The 13,739-nt window shown below is 41.0% G+C and overlaps 1 protein-coding gene across 4 annotated transcripts in view; it reads right to left on the bottom strand.

Moving 5' to 3' along the window:
• The window catches only part of LOC131823398 (putative adhesion G protein-coupled receptor E4P), a 54,655-nt gene extending 41,499 nt beyond the window's left edge, over positions 1–13,156 (bottom strand). For 2 of the 4 annotated variants that reach the window (XM_059159706.1, XM_059159708.1), the window contains exon 1: positions 13,001–13,156. The gene's annotated coding sequence lies outside the window, so the exon portion shown is untranslated. Of the gene's footprint in view, positions 1–3,505; positions 3,593–13,000 lie in introns of those variants that run through there. The other 2 variants (XM_059159707.1, XM_059159709.1) reach the window with 1 other exon arrangement.
• Between the last annotated feature and the right edge of the window lie 583 nt (positions 13,157–13,739).

The following is a 13,739-nucleotide window of genomic DNA, read 5'->3' as shown; positions in this document are numbered from 1 at the left end:
TTGGTGAAGGTGGAAGTGATGGCAATGATGGTGATGCCAGTAATGGTGTAAGTACTATAAAGGGTAGTGGGGCCAGTGGAGGGAGTGGTTTTGGTGATGACAGTGATAGTAGTGATGGTGGTGCCTGTGATAATAACATCATAATGTTGATGATGGTAGTGCTTACGGTGGTCATGGTGGTGGTGAAGACGTTGGTGGTCATGGTGGTAGTGATGGAGGTCTCCCATGCCTCTTTCCTGACTCTGGTTATAGCCATGACTTTGTGTATTAAGGACTGACTGACCCACTATCAAGTGGTGATGAGAATTAACAGGGTCCTGTGAAGCTCCCCCCAAAACAAAGTAGTGGCCTGAGAAGACCTATCCCATAAAAAAAACTCTTACCTCTGTTGGCCTGACCAGCCTAGTCACATATTAGGTATTGGCGTCTAGCATGTAAATCAAATTTTGCTACAGATCCTTCTCTAAGCCTTCTGTTCTCACTTCCTAAAAACATTCATGGAACTGCTATGGTAGGTCCAGTCCCTTACTAAGTGCTCCGACACTATTGTTTCACTGAAAGCTCACAACCACCTTATAATGTAGATCGAATAACAGCTTCCCACTTTTCAAATGACAAAGTCGAGACCTAAAGAGATTCTGTCACTTGCTCCAGCTGATGCTGCTAGCAAAAGGGAAAGCTAAGACTTAGAAAATTCAGGCTGAGTCCAAAGCCTCCGTATAACCCTTGCACCAAGATCCCAAGCCCCAATACCTCTTAAGTGCAAAACATGTAATAAGAATAAGTGGGGCCATTTTGGGGAAGCAAGGAGAACGGTGGGGAACTGAAAACCCTGGGCTCTATCTAGAGATACTCGATTCTACTTTTTCCCCAAATGCAGAACCAGTGGGCCACATTGCTTACAGCAATGGACAATACCACCTAATTGCAAGTCAAATTCTGTACGTAAGCATCTTTGAGGACTGATACTTGATCACTTCCTGGGTCCACTCCCTTCTCTCAACATCCATTTCCCTGTTTCATTCTTAGTTCTCTTCCCTTCCAAAAACCTACTACAGAATACACTGTAAAGAAATTGTGTCCGGGGCTCCTGGCAGGCTCAGTAGGTAGAGTATGTGAGTCATGATCTCAGGGTAGTGAGATAAAGCCCCACGTTGGGTTTAGAGATAACTTTAAAAATTTTTACAAAAGCAAAATCAAGGGGCACCTGGGTGGCTCAGTGGGTTAAGCCGCTGCCTTTGGCTCGGGTCATGATCTCAGGGTCCTGGGATCTAGTCTCACATCGGGATCTCTGCTCCGCGGGGAGCCTGCTTCCTCCTTTCTCTCTGCCTGCCTCTCTGCCTGCTTGTGAACTCTCTCTGTCAAATAAATAAATAAAATCTTAAAAAAAAAACCCAAAATCAAAATTGTGTCTAGATGAGGATGATTCTTTTTATTATTATTATTATATTAGTCACCATACAGTACATCATTAGTTTTTTGGGTTTTTTTTTTAGATTTTTATTTATTTGACAGACAGAGGTCACAAGTTGGCAGAGAAGCAGCAGAGAGAGAGGAGAAGAAGTGCTCCCTGCTGAGCAGAGAGCCTGATGCGGGGCTCAATCCCAGGACTCTGAGATCATGACCTGAGCTAAAGGCAGAGGCTTTAACCCACTGAGCCACCCAGGCGCCCCCATCATTAGTTTTGGATGTAGATGAGGATGAATCTTTTTGGAGGCCTCTTTGGAAACTGGTTTAACTAAAATAAGTGTTTTACATGGAAGAGGTGATAACGTTTTCCAGAACTGCCAAGACCTCTAGCAATGCTGATTTGGTCTTTTCACTTTTTAAAATAACTTTACTGAGGTATGATTGGCAGGTAAAAAGCTGTCCATGTTTAATGTGTACAACTCAATGAATTTGGACATAAGTACACACTCATGAAACCATCACCACCATCACGGCCATAAAGATATCTATCACCTCCCAAAGTTTCCTCCTGCCCCTCTGTGGTTAGTTGTGTGCGTGCATGCAGTAAGAATATTTAACATAAGATCTATCCTCTCAGCGAATTTAAAGTAGACAATTACAGTATTATTAGCTATGGGCGCCATGTAGAATTGTACATCTCCAGAACTTATTTATCTTGAGTAATTAAAGTTTTGTACCCTTTGACCATCACTTCCCATTCTCCCTAACCCCTGGCAACCACCATTCTACCTTCTGCTTCCATGAACGTGAGTACTGGAGCTCCACATGTAAGTGAGATCATACAGCATTTGTCTTTCTGCGTCTGGCTTTCTTTACATTTCTAGCAATGCTGACGTGGAGAGATTTTTGACTGAGATCCATGTATTCCATCAGACAGAGACAGAACTCAACCAAGTTTCACAAATCAATCTGCTGCATTTGACATTGTATGATGATTGCATCTTAAATTTATTTTAAAATACTGGTTATTACTCATCAAGTTGGTTTCATGACTCTGCTCCCCACTAGTGGGTCACAGCAGCTGGAGGAACACTGACATGTACATTAGGTCACTTTGGCCATAAATAAAACATACAATAATAATACAACGAATGCATTTAGTTGGGCTGATGTGTTTCTCATGGAGGTGAGGCATGTGGTGTGTGACAAGCTTGTCAATTCACCATGCAACCTGGATAAACCTATTCATCTTTCTAGGTCTTGTTTTCTTCATTTTTAACCACAAATTGATTCTATACTATGTTTGCTTCAGACTCTGTTTCTTGGAACTTTATCACAGACATATTTCAGAGATATTGCAGGATTGGATCCAAACTCCCTCACTGTGGCAAGTCAGATACATGTTTTGGTTTCTCAGTGCATATAAAAAATATGTTTACATTACACTGTGATCTATCAAGTATGCAATAGCATCAAGTTTCAACAAAATGTACTTCCTCTAATGAAAAGTTGCTTCATGAGTGAAAAATGCTAACCACTATCTGAGCTTTCAGAGAGTCATATCCCTAATCACAAATCACCAAACAACATAATAATAATGAAAAATGTGAAATATCACAATAACCCAAATGTGACACAGAGACAGGAAGTGAGCCAATGCTTTCAGACAAATAGTGCCAGTAGATTTGCTTGATGCAAATCTTCAATTTATAAAAAAAAGAAAAGAAAAAAGAAAAAGAAATGCCATTTCTGTGAAGTACAATAAAGCAAAATATAGTAAAACAAGGTCTGCCCATACTTTGACTCACATTAAGTTCCTTAATACACAACTCATCATCTCTGTCAAGAATCCCAAAGCATTTCAGTATGTTCTGCACCACATAATACACACATTGCCCAAGCAGAAGCTGGAAAATGATGCCCATACAGCCCCTCTCAGAAACAAAGCAAAAAGGCATATAACAGGATCCCCTTGAACACTTTTACAGTACCAGATGTTTTTCTAGACCCAAGAACACACATGAAACATTTTCTGTTTTCTCTTGAAAGACCTAACCAGCTCTTACCCACAAGATGAAAATTTCTTGTTTCTTACCCAGTCCAGTAGCTTCTCAAGCTAACGAAGAAGGAAGTACATCACTTCTTATCTTGAGCTCCACTTTCTTAAGGAGCTTCGTGAGTGCCTGAGAAGGCTGAGGGCGTTGACTGGGCAGTTGGAAAAATGCAAAGCCCCTTAGTTCTCTTTTCGCTTGGGCAACTTAAATAGTGTGTTACATTAAAGTGGATCATATTAAAGTGCCTCAAAGAGTGAATCTGGAAATCTTGACAATGATCAGTGCAGAAAATCATGTAGTGGAGAGTGGCGCCAACTTCTGTCTACATCAAGAAAATGGATCCGACGTTGAGTAGGTTCCTTTAGTGGGTGAAATTCTTAGAGAGTTGAAGGCCAGACTGTGGGAGAGTGTATCCCACTGCACTACTGTCTCTATGGATAGACCTGGTTCCCTATTAAGGTATCACTTCTCAGCTTACCGTCTTGGGAAAACAACATATCCGTATTCTTGGACTTAGAGATAGGGTCACCCAACATAATTACACTCATCTACGTGGCTGATGAAATTCTTAGTTGGTCCCATTAGCATGGTGTCCTGAAATTTTCTTCTTGTTCATATTAGAAGAATCTTTGTAAGAGCCAGCACAAACACGGCAACCCCCTCCAACAAAACCCTAGTTTAGCAAGTCCAAACACGCACCTAGTGATTTGCTCCTTATCTTAGTTTTGTTGCATTCATGAGGCATAGCTTTATTATCCCTACCACAAATATTTTCCTTTTTTGGTGTCCCACTTATCTTATAAATGCATTAGAGTCAGTGCAATGAAATATTCAAATAATCACTTAGATAGGGTATGCAGGCAGTTAGTCCTTCCATGTGAGACTCAAAATATTCGTTCCAGGTGTACTCAAAATGTTTCTTTGAATGATAAATGAAAGATGGTGTAAGCCTATCACTGTCAGCTGAGCTGAAGTTAAAACTGTCTGAATGTTAAACTGAAATTCCTGAATCCATGGGAAATCCCTGAAATTTTAAGCATTTCATGCACTCACAGCCCGTTTTCTACAAATGACAGAATATTTGCCCAAACAGATGAGAGAACTCCCCCATCTTGTTGTGTTGTCCTTCTGTGCTGACTGTAGACTTGACTATGTGGCTGGCTTTGGCCACTGGATCAGCAGCTAACAGGATGGAAACAGAGATTTGAAAAGTTCTTGCACATCGGGGCTTGCCCTCTCTTGCTGCACTTGAAACCTCAAGATCACAATGTGGATGAACCCAAGTGGGTCTACTGGAGGATGAGAGACCATGTGGGAGAGAGATAAATCTCCCTAATCAACAATCCACCACTCTGGTTGTCAACCTTCCAGATGAGCAGTGAGAATATGCTAGACCATCTGGCAACCAGCTAACCCACCAACTAATCGCAAATGCATGGATGAGCTCATCAGAGACCAGCAGGGCTAGACTAGACCAGAAGGAAAGTAAAACCGACCTGCAAAATCATGAACAAAATAATATAGTTGTTATTTTAAAGAAATGAAATTTGGGGGTGGTTTGTTACCCAAGTAAGGTGAACTGATACCCATCACAAAGTGGACTGAAAGAAAATTTTTACACATGTGTTGTCAAGCATGATACCATGGGACTGCCCCTCCTAACCACAGTTGATGGGACCATGGGTTGGTCCATTCGGCACCAACAATGAGGTGGCCCAGGCAGAGAAGTCTACCTTAGAGTACTTCTCCGTATTGGATGCTGACTGGCCAATCCATTCAGCTGGTTTCTCTCTTGGAGATATGAACGCAAAACCTCAGAGAGAGACACAGATAAACAGTAGAGTGGTCCCTGAGACAATGAACAAGCTGAGAAATAACAAAAGCAGAAACCATCAGAAGGAACAATCCATTGGTGATCTTCTTCTTTAACTCCTACTTGCTCATCTCTCCTTGATGGAGCAGGAGACTGTCACTGTCACCATAGCAGAAGCCCGGTCAGTTAGGGTTAGGGTTTGAAAATCCAAGAAAGCAAATGCCCAATCTAAGGAACAGTTCAGTAGGGTATGGTTGCTTTTCAAACTTTCCTAGCTTGTAACAATTCATTTTGGGTTATGGTGAAAGAATCTGTTTTCCATCCTTCTCCACTCGGCTCTGTGCACTGGGAGGCTGTCCTATATGGACTGCATTATCAGGCTTCCCTTGCGCTCTCACTTCTACCCTTTTTTGACCAGTGGTAGCTGTGGAAGGAAGGTGTAAAGCTGGAGGAGAGAGAGATGGGGATATTCATTTCCCAAGCTCCTCCTTCCCTGCAGTGCCTGCACATTTGGGCAATGGTTAGATCCTTCTGTCACGGGTTAAGGCATCTCAGGTTCCTATACTTGTTCCATCCCCTTGCCCCTTTAAGACAAAGACTGATAAGAGTGACCCCTATTGCTACTCCCTCCCTCCCCTTTCCCCATCCTTTCTTGGTTTCCCTTAGCTCTGCTGTGATATTGTGATGTATAATAAGAAATATATATTTGGCATTCATCCTGCTTCTGTCACAGAGCTCCTAAAACCCTTGGAATTTCCTAGCACTAAGGGCAATGGGAGCATCTTTTGTTACAATATGTGGTCTCTTGTGACATTGGAGGACAGTAGTATCACAAGACAATGAAATGGGTAACGAGCCCCTTTTCATCACAGCTGGGTTTATGTTAACTTTTGGAAAACACCTAAGGATGGGGATTGGTTGCCAGGGGGAACCAACGAGATATGGAGGATTGGAACTTTCAGTGCCCTCCCAACTTCCTGAGCCCCTTCCCCACACTTGAGCCTGTGCGTCTCTTCTATCTGGCTGCTCCTGAGTTATATCCTTTCATAACAAACCAGTAATCTAGTAAGTAAGAGGTTTCTCTGAGTTCTGTGAGCCACCTTAGCAAATTAATAAAACTCCAAGGGGAAATTGTGATCACCCGGCTTTTCTGGCTTTAGAGGTGGGGCAGGGGCAGTTTTGTGGGACTGAGCCTTTTTCTTATGGAATCTGACACTATGCTAGTTTCAGGTAGATGGCATCACGATGGAGTTGAATTGTAGAGCACCCAGCTGATGTTGGTGTCTCATTTAGGGTGAGGTAAAAACTTCACTCACACACTAGAATTGGGTTCAATTAGCCTTGAACCCAAATTTTTTTTTTTTTTTTGCCTCCCCACACCTGTATAAATAGTCTCTTTGTTAAACCCTCTTCATTTAACTCCTTTGGCTGAGCCAGCTGCTTTTCACCAAGCTGCCAGGCAAAACACACCCTGGCACTTACACTGGCTCTACCCATTCTAACCAGAAGCCAAGCCTTTCTTATCAACTGTCATGCAAGAGGAAACCACGTTTCAAGAAAAGAAGGAAACACAAAACACAAACACCACTTCCTCTTTTGCTTGTCATTTAACCATTGCTTTTTTTTTTTTTTTTAGTTTTAAAGATTTTATTTATTTATTGGAGAGAGAGAGAGAGCGAGCGAGAGAGAACATGAGTGGGGGAGGGGCAGGAGGAGAAGAAGAGAATCTCCAGCAGATGCCACACTGAGTGCAGAGCTAATGCAGGGCTCGATTTCATAACCCTGAGATTATAACCTGAGCAGATACCAAGAGTCCAACGCTCAAGTGACTGAGCCACCCAGAGACCCCTATTTTTTTTAAAGTTATTTATTTTTTTTTACAGTAGGCTCCAGGCCCAACATGGAACTCAAACTCAGGTCCCTGAGGCTAAGAGTCTCCTGCTCTGCCAACTAAGCCAGCCAGGTGCGCCTTTTTGCTTTCATTTAAAGACAGTTGCTTCTATAGGGCACCTGGGTGGATCAGTGGACTGAGTGGCTGACTCTTGATTTTGGCCCATGTCATGATCTCAGGGTCCTGAGATGAGCCCTGCCACTGGCTCCACACTGAGCACAAGTTTCTTGAGATTCTCTCTCTGCCTCTGCTCCTCCCCCACCACCACCACCCCCAGCTCTTCCTCTCTCTAAAAAGACAAAGAAACCGTTGTTTCTCAGCAAACTTCCCACACTTTGAAATGGCGGTGTTCCATAGAAGCATCGACTGGAAATGGAAAATATAGTGAAAGCGTTCTACCCTGTAGAAACAGGATGCAAGAACCAAGCAGAGCCCAGTATTTATGCCCTATCAGAACAGCAGTCTAGACTTAATACTAAAACAGTACAAGTCAGCATCTGGTTCTCTGGAAATCAACTGAACCTTGCCCTTGGAACATACAGTTGACCCACAATTACAGGTCGACTTGCACATGGATATCTATCTATCTAGATAGATAGATATACTGTCCAGTACTGTAAATGTATTTTCCTTATGATTTTCTTAACATTTTCTTTTCTCTAGCTCACTTTACTACAAATAAGAATGCAGTCTATGATGTATATAATATACAAAATATGTAGTAATTGTTTATTTTATCGGTATAGCCTCCAATCAACAATAGGTTGTTAATAGTTAAGTTTTTGGAGTCAAAAGAAAGGATTGGATTTTTGACCGTGTGACACATCAGTGCCTCTAACCTCCTGAGCCAAAATCAAAAGCCAGACGCTCAACCAACTGAACTACCCACGTGCCCCATTGTTCTCACTGTTCTAAGATCCTTCAAACTATACACTTTTAAAGTGGTTGAAATGGTGAATTTTATGTTGTATGACTTTAATCTCAATAACATATAAAGAAATAAAGAAACTACTGGTCTCATTCAAGTTTAAACAGGTGCATGGTTGACCTGCTTGGATGTCGGCAAACTCATATTCCTTACCCAGTGGATTTTGTCGGAACTTATTTTCTGTGAAATCCAGACAACTTTGGCCTTTTGTTTTATCTTTACGGTGGTCATGTAGTGATCACAATGTGTGGGAGAGGAGGAGGTGTTGTAATTCATGCAAAAAAATATATAAATATCAATACCCCAAATTTTATAACTGAAGCTTTCTAAATTTTTTTGCATTTTATATAGAAATAAAATCACAGGATAAGCTGAGGAGGTCTCAGAATTACATGTGATGCTCTTGAGAAAATTTCATCATGGACTAGGCGTAAGAAACTGTAATTGTTAAGGGTTGGTGTACTAGCTCATGGAGCTGTGGTCTTCATTCAAGGGGCAGACAGCCTGTGGTGACCTACAGGAAAGGAGCTGACAGAGCAAATGCTTTGACCTCATTCTCCTCCTTTTTTCTGATATCCTGTTGGTGTTTCCCATTGGCTAAAACCAACAGGAAGCCAGAGGCCAAGGAAGTTTACTGTTATACTCCAAAGATGTCAGCATTCCAGACAGACAACTTGATGCATTAGAAGGAGTCAACAGAAGGCAGCCAGCCCACTCAGAAAAACAACAAGTTAAAAAAATAAATCTCAAAAGTTTGATGCACTGAAAAGATGTCCACTGTGACAAAAGCAAAAATAAAGATTTCAAATATTTCACTTTCTTGTTTATTGAGTCTCCCCCTACCATTAGAACATAAGTCCCATGAAAGGAAAGACAGTGTGTGTGTCTTTCTTTGTAACCCAGCCCCAGTTTCTGGACAGTAGAGACTTAATAAATATTCATAAGATAGATAAATGACTTTGTGCAAATTCTTTAACATCTCCAAAACTCCTGAGTTTTCTTATCTACTTGTTGCTGGGTGTTTTGGCTGGGCAAGAGGTAGAGTTGAGATGCTTTTGGCAAACAATCAGGATGTACCCTTACAATGCTTCTAAAACACCTACCTGCATGAGTTGATATTCATGGAAGTTTTGGGAAGAAACCATGGGGGAAAAAAAAGAGAGAAGACAAAAAGGTAGAGAGAGTTTGTGTGTCCAGCAAGCAGACCTGTGTGGCTACATGGAGGTCCCTTAAGGGAAGGGATAGATGAGAGATGGTACCACATTTGGGAGTCAGAAGTGACTCTGTGCCCAAGTACAGCAGCTCCGGGGACCAGGACACAATGGCAGTTCCACACTGGAGACAGAACCTATTGCCTACAGCACAAGTCAGGAGGAGTCTCGGCATTCTGTGGACTGGACCTGGCCATGGGTAAGGATCACTGTGCTGGGTGGAACAGATGCTTGGGGAAAGCCTATGAGGAACTTGGACAAAGATCAAAGTCAAGATGGGAGAAACACATTCAGAGCAGAGACCGGAGTCTACTTCATCAGCACTCACAAATTCCTGAGAAAGGGGTTTCCTGAGAAGTAAGAAAGAAGAAGAAACACCATGTGAGATCCTATGGTCAAAAACTAGATTTGTAAATTGAGTAAGCCCACACTTGTAGCAAAGACAGATGCAGCTTGAAGGTGTCAAATCACACACAGTGGATAATTTCATCAAACTTAGGAATTATTCATGAAGTAAGGCCATAGAAATGAGACATTACAAAGATTAATACCGATTTTAAAGGGATGTAACATTCAGGGAGAAAAGTGGTAAGTCCTCTCGTGCGTTGTACATTATAGGATTTCAAAAAAAAAGATGTTCCCCTCCCAGGGTAAGCATTAGAAATGTCTCCTTCTGAAGCTTTTAATTTTCTTTTTAAAAGATGAAAGTAGTTGATTAAAAGTATATTTGGAAATACAAACACCATTACATTCTAGACTCAATAAAGCCAAATAATAATGGTAAATAATCCCTAAGATTGTCAAGAGGAAATTCTTATCCTAATGTCTAAGAAGCATCATTTGAAACAAACTTTTTAAAATGCAGTTCAATCTGACTGGTGTGAGGTGATATCTCATTGTGGTTTTGATTTGTATTTCCCTGATGCCGAGTGATATGGAGCACTTTTTCATGTGTCTGTTCGCCATCTGGATGTCTTCTTTGCAGAAATGTCTGTTCATGTCTTCTGCCCATTTCTTGATTGGATTATTTGTTCTTTGGGTGTTGAGTTTGCTAAGTTCTTTATAGATTCTGGACACTAGTCCTTTATCTGATATGTCGTTTGCAAATATCTTCTCCCATTCTGTCAGTTGTCTTTTGATTACAATGAGCAGGTAAGCAGTATCTAAGTGATTAACACAACGTTCTTTTTCATATTTAATGGTCATGGGAATGGGGAGAAGTAGTCAATATTGTTGATGTCTTCTGTTAAAGCTCTTTTCGGTCCAGCTGTCCCTTCAGCAGATTGGCCCCAGCTGAATAAGAGCTGCAACACACCTCCCCCATACCACGAGGGCAGCACCGTGTCGTAACTAACTGACACGGGTATGAAACCTGCCTCAAAGGGGGGCAGACACTGAGGTACAATCCAGAGCTCACCGTGGGATCTGGCTGAACCCACATCCTTCTTCTACCACATCCTGCCTCCCTTACCTTCTCTTTGCTCAGAACATTCCCTCAATAAATCATGAGCTCCAAAATCCCTGTCTCAGGCTCTGCCTTTAGGGAAACTGCCCTAACTACCCATTTTCATTTTGGAAATAGTAGTATTTGTAATGGAATTATCATGGAGTTGTGCTTGGAAATGGAAAAGGACCCTGTTTCAGTCGCTGGGCAAGAGCAGGAGATGATTTGGAAAACTGGGAGAACATGTCCTTCAGAGGGAAGAATATCAGAACCCTGTCCTATTACTGTGCAGCAGACTGGCACAACACTTTCTTGATGCATTCATTCCACAAACGTTATAGATTCCATGTGTGAGCCCAGTCTTCTGCTGGTCATAGGCATACAGAGACAAATGAAGACAAAACACAAGAACATCTGATTATAATTCAACATGCTGAGTATTACAAATAAAAGGTTGATAGCTTTAGACACAATGGAATGGAAAGTTAAGACAAGGAGGTGACCAGATGACTCAGAACCGATAATGGAAAGCTTCTCTTGAGTACACATTACTCTTGAGTAATTTGAAGTTTAGAAAGTTTTGACAGCTGTGGTAGAGTTACGTGTTTCTGCAACCAGACATTAAACAAGACATACAAGCTTCTCCCCATTCACAACCTATCACTGGTCTCAAAAGCATTTAAATTGTAGAGTGTTTGAAATTTAGCTCACAGTGTCCCTTACAGCATTGTTTACACTGAAAAGTTGGAGATGACATAACTCAGATTAAATACATTATAACACATGTATACCACAGACCACCATGCAGCCATGAAAGCAGAACAAGTTTCAAAAGGTTTGAGAAGTTGAAAAAAATGTTCATCTGACAAGAGCAAAAATAAATAAATAATAATAATAATAATAATAATAATACAGATCTCAGAATAGTATAGGTATACCTGCTCTAGGTCATCTTCAGGTGACACGAGACATCCGTCATTGTCACACTCTAGTTTTCGCTTTACATGTAAAGCAGGTGCAACTAGCACAGTGTTACCAATAATTGGTTTTAGGCAAAGGGTGCCAAGGAGATTGTCCTACTTCCTGAAGAACTAGTGTAAATCTGCCCCCAAAAGGTCATGATCAGGGCCAGCACAAGGGTAGGGAGAAGAAAGCACCCACCTCAGGCACAATAGAAAAAGAGGCAATCCCTTGAGTAATCAAGATAAATACTATGTCAATGCAACATTTCAAAACATCAAAAATCAATGCAAGAAGATGCATGATAAACCCAACATCCGAAATGCCTGGGACTATGCCAGGTCATCATTTTTTTCCCCGTGGCAAAAAAGAAAAATGTGTACCCTTATATATATTTTCTTAATGTACTTTTAATTTTTTGAATTTTTTTTTAAATTTAATTTTATTTTTTTAGTGTTCCAAGATTCATTGTTTATGCACCACTCCCAGTGCTCCATGCAATACGTGCCCCTCCTTAATACCCACCACCAGGATTACCCAACTCCCCACCTGCCTCCCCTCCAAACCCTCAGTTTGTTTCTCAGAGTCTGGTCTCTCATGCTTCTCTCCCCCTCCAATTTCCCCCAATTCACTTTTCTTTCCTTCTCCCAATGTTCTCTATGTTATTCCTTATGCTCCACAAATAAACGAAAGCATATGATAATTGACTCTCCCTGCTTGACTTATTTCACAGCATAATCCCCTCCAGTCCCATCCATGTTGATACAAAAGTTGGGTATTCATCCTTTCTGATGGAGGCATCATACTCCATAGTGTATATGGACAATTTATCCATTTTATCCATTAATTTATCCATTTATCTAAATTATCCATTAATGTACTTTTTAAGACTGAATTTTTTTTCTAGAACTCGATTTTGAAAATATTATTGAGTTTACTGCCATCAAAACCAAGAAAGTAAAATTTTAATAAATTCTGATTTGGGGAAAAAATAAGATATTTAAACTTGAAATGTTTTCAGTTCTAATTTCCTTTACTTCAATTTTTCAACATTCTTTCAATTATTATAATGTTCTGGGGAAAGCACATTGTAGGCGGTCAAGAAATATTCCTTGATTGAATGGATCTTTATATTTATAGGATTGGAGAATGATGGAGTGTTTATTTTGAGTCCCTTTTCTCCCTCTAGTAGAGGCACTGGAGGTGGCGGGGGAAAGGGCCATACAGAAGGTAGGTTGATGTTTAGAGTAAGAAAAATTCTTGTTGTGGAGGCTACAGCCTTTACTTACCTTAGAAATATAGAGTTCCTGGGGCATCTGGGTGACTCAGTGGGTTAAGCCTCTGCCTTCGGCTCAGGTCATGATCTCGGGGTCCTGAGATCAAGCCCCACATCGGGCTCTCTGCCTACCTTTCTACCTACTTGTGATCTCTGTCTGTCAAATAAATAAATAAAATCTTAAAAAAAAAATCATCTGACTCTTGGTTTCAGCTCAAGTCATGATCTCAGGGTCGTGAGATTGAGCCCCAAGTCAGGCTCTGTGGTGAGTGTGGAGCTTGCTTAAGATTCTCTGTCTTTCTCTGCCCCTCCCCCTACTTTCTCTCTCTCTAAAAAAATAAAAAACAAATTAAAAATGAGAGCACATGTCCCCTTAAATATATATAGAAAGAGATATAGATATAATTATATGGTTCCTTAAGGCCACTGTATTTTTGACCCACAGGTAACATCATCATTAAGACAAGCCTTTGTGTAAGTCTTCTATCAGGAAGAAGTTTAAGCATTACAAATTTATAGATCCTGATAGCTAAGAGAAAATGAAAACCCCAGTCCTTCTTTTCATATGTACCAAATTGTTGCAATTAAATACAAGATGTTGATAATCCATTGGTTACTCTATCAGTTAGTAAAGACCCGCAAAGAATACTTCTGAGTAAATCACTCTTGAAGCTCACTGCCTTAAAACAGGGATACTTGATTGCTGCTCCTCGGTCTCTGAGTTGGCTGGGTTGGGCAGCAGGGCCACACTA

Source organism: Mustela lutreola, chromosome 2 (assembly GCF_030435805.1).
Source record: "Mustela lutreola isolate mMusLut2 chromosome 2, mMusLut2.pri, whole genome shotgun sequence".
NCBI lineage: Eukaryota > Metazoa > Chordata > Mammalia > Carnivora > Mustelidae > Mustela > Mustela lutreola.
This window is presented reverse-complemented; position numbering and strand designations above follow the sequence as displayed.